Source organism: Propithecus coquereli, unplaced genomic scaffold (assembly GCF_000956105.1).
Source record: "Propithecus coquereli isolate 6110/MARCELLA unplaced genomic scaffold, Pcoq_1.0 Scaffold95, whole genome shotgun sequence".
Taxonomy (NCBI): Eukaryota; Metazoa; Chordata; class Mammalia; order Primates; family Indriidae; genus Propithecus; species Propithecus coquereli.
This window is the reverse complement of record NW_012155840.1, coordinates 3,017,757-3,021,556: the sequence shown is the minus strand read 5'-3', so window position 1 is coordinate 3,021,556 and position 3,800 is coordinate 3,017,757. Positions and strand designations below refer to the sequence as shown.

General features: G+C 32.4%; 1 protein-coding gene and 1 pseudogene across 1 annotated transcript in view; one reads left to right on the top strand and one right to left on the bottom strand.

Moving 5' to 3' along the window:
- CCDC171 (coiled-coil domain containing 171) overlaps positions 1–3,800 on the bottom strand; it is a 382,203-nt gene that overhangs the window by 328,938 nt on the left and 49,465 nt on the right. The window lies entirely within an intron of this gene.
- Positions 191–3,800, top strand: part of LOC105826979 — a 10,457-nt pseudogene continuing 6,847 nt past the window's right edge.

Here is a 3,800-nt window from a genome sequence, read left to right as displayed (position 1 = left end):
CCTCAGCCTCCCAGAGTGCTAGGATTACAGGCGTGAGCCACTGCGCCCAGCCTAGATTCTTACATTTAGATAAGAATGAGCATTACTCTAGGTAGGCCCGATACTAATAAAAAAAATTTTTTTAATGTAAACTCCATAGGATAAAGTTCCTGCCCTTAAAGAATTAAAATCAGCTTTCTCAGTATCCAGTATGCTCATTTTAGATTCTGTAAGTCAGAGAGCCTGGGCAGTCACAGGGAAATAGCCCATAGGCATTGAGAATAAAGGATTTAAAAAGCTAATAAAGGGAAGATAGAAGGAAGAAACCATTGTTAGAAACCAGTCTGAAAATGTTAAGGTATTTTTTCAGATTCCGAAAAGCATATAGGTTTCTCTATCAAATGGTAATCATATATTTTATTAAAATACAGTATATTCAGTGACTCCTTGATAAAAGAATCAATAATTCAAGTCATCTTTTCATGTCTTACGTATATGTTGTATTAATTAACGATCTGCTTTTCACTCCAAAAGTGAGAAGAGGTTCTGTTTTTCCTGCCTAGACCAAAACCAAATGGGTTGAAATAATAAACCAGAAATCACATCTTTTATTTTCACACCTTCCTGTTTAAATGAAATGTCCAAAAGAAAACAAATTTATAAGCTATTCATTATTCCTAAAACTATCAATTACTCAGTAAGGACAGAAAAAAATCATCAAATCTTTAAACAAACTCCTTCCAAGAGTGAGCTTTGTTGATAGATATAACTAAATTAAAGCCCTGGCAATAAATATTTTTTTAATCTTCTAGTCTGGTGAATTAATTCTTTTTTCCAGCAGAGGGTGCTAGAGGAACATCAACGTGCTGCTCACGGACTGTTTTTTCCAATCATACCACCTAAGAGAACTACAACATTCATAAACTGTCTCACTGGTATTCAATTCTAATATAACCAACAAAGCAAGCACAGAGAGCATAATAGAATTCTGATTAAAATACAAAATCTAACACAAATTCATATATACCACAGACCAATTTAAGTACACACAGCTTTACCTGTAATACAGGTATTACATGTCTGTTCCCTAACACTATGAATAACAGAGTTCTTTGTGTAACACAAAATGATCACACATTTTGTCATTTATTAGCTAGTTTCCATGTCCTTTCCTACTGTAATATACTGCCAAAAGATTTTGATTCTAGTAAATACTATGTGTTTACCTCTTTTTTTCTGATTTCTATCTCATTAAATCACATTAAGCCAAATTAGACAATCTACTACACATAAGTGAGTTTTCAGTCTTTGAAGAAGGCAATATAAAGAAGGATGTCTTTTATCCAGTCCTTTAATACATGTTACTTTATCATAAACCAGGCATAAGCTGACAACTCCAATTCAATAGCAGAACTAACCAAACATACCCAGATGTTCTCCACACCACATTTGCTTCCATGGTTTCCATGGGACTACTCTAAAAGTTTCGAAAAAGTTATAAAAACATGTGTGTACAATGAACGTGCTGAAAGACTGAACAAATAAACAGCCCCTACTATATTTTTTCCTCCACAGATACAACATACCCAACTTAGAGGATACAGATGAACTTGAAGGAATTAGTCAAGCAGAAAAACATTCTATATACAAAGTTTAGCCCAGTAAAATAGACATCAAGAAAAATAGAGGAGGAATTATCACCCAAGTACATATGAGTTAATGATTCTCCTATGATGTGTTATATATTACTGTTTCCTAAACAGTTGTACAAAGTTTACACTAGAATATCAATAACTTTTGTAAACAAAAAGTGGTTGTTTTTCTTTTATCACCTGATAATTCCCATTAATGGACACTTACACAAGTAACCAATATAGTAATAATCCATCTTCAAAAATACTATTCCAAGGGACTGAATCATCATAGACTAATTCTATAATGTCTATTTTAGTGCTAAATATATTTCATTGTTATTTTAATGGCTATTAATAATTTATTATATGTGTTAACATTTAACTACAATACTTATTCTTTATGGGGGTGGAAAAACCACTGTACTTTGAGCCCTTAAACTGAAGGTCTCAAAGTATTTTTTATTACCAAAAAAGACACATCAAAGGTCAAATTCTCCAAGTATTTGATAAATATTTGAAAAACATGCATCATGATATCAAATCACTTAACCAGATTCAAATACTGAAGGGTCATAACTAAGAATAGTCTACGAGACCTTTACTATTTATCTTTATTCTAATCAAATATCTTAAAAAGCAATAATATTATTCAATTAGATGGACCTTTAATGTGAGCTTTTTCTAAAGTAAGCACTTACATTGCAAAGTGTCATTTCTACGCAAGAGAGTGTACTTACATTAATGTCACTGAGGAGATCAATCCTACAGTTGAATATTAATATTCTACAGTTTTCAAAGAAGTCTTGTATTTTCTCATTTGACTTTTACAACAACATGGTATATTTTATAAAAAAGGCTGAATATAGTACATAATATTTTAAATCTTTATAAGGCATTCGGATTTGAAGGTGTTTTGGATTTGGTTGGTTGTTTTTAAGTAGCGCTCTCACTTTCCATGTAGCCAGCACAGTAAACATGAAAACAACTCAGAGGCAAAATTCATGCTGCTTTGTGACTCAGAACTTGGGAACTACTGTGTAAAAGTGAACAGCTGACCTCATGGTCAGGGAAGTCTAATCCACTGAACGCTCACCCTGCAGAAGTCCAAACATGTTATATTTATATTCAATCCCATTAAGCAAATGCTATCACATAAAAATACTTAAAAGATTATTAAAAACAAATGAATAGGTTTATACCTTTTCATGATAAACTCATTGACATTTATTTTACTATACAGCTCAGCTAAAAAGGAGAATGGAACATTAAAGAGTACCTACTATGTACAGCTATCACATGAGGTCCTTAGCTAAAAGGACAAAATGGGTCCTGACATATCTATCAAAGCATTTCCGTTATAAGTAATCAAAAGACCTGTGTTGTGGATGACAACTGATTTGCCTCTGAGGTTATACTCCTTATGTTTCCCTGCTACCAATTACAATTCATTTGTAACTATTTCATTAATGGCCAGATCATATGTGTTTTCCAGAATCCTCTAGATTATTGTACACAAACAGGCTCACTAAAAGCATAGCTGAATGTATAAATATTCAGAGCTCTCTCTCTATGCCAGTCATCTTGATCATGGTTAACTACAGTTTTGAGAGTAGGAAACTCAAAGTCACTGAGGATGGCAACAGAGCCTTGACAAGAAGGGATATATGAAGGCAACGGGTTGACAACAGGAATAAATTGGAGAACACAGCAATGTTTTCATTCTGCAGGGAATGAATAATGAAGTGTATCACTCAGATTATAAAACAGTTTAAGGGAAAAAGGTTTTACTACTTTTAGGTGTAATAAAAGAAACGACTTACTAAAAATAGGAACTATCAGGAAGAGAATCTGCAGGTCACAAATTCTGATCAACATGGTAATAAACTAATTTAGCTTCTTTAAAAATCATCTTTAACTTTTCTGGAAACAAAAACTTGAGTATTTAACAAATTCTTTAATGAAGTTCCAATCTTAAAATCCATTGTGGATATAAAATGTTATATTTAAATGTATAATACTTATAAGTATGACCATATAACGCAGATTTCATCATTATAGTTAGTAATAAACACAAGTGGAGTTCAAAAATGATTTCTACAAATATGTGATGGCTTTAAAAAATGATTCAAAGAAGGTTGTCGTTATCGACAATTATAAAAGGTGAAATAGGCCAGGCGCGGTGGCTCA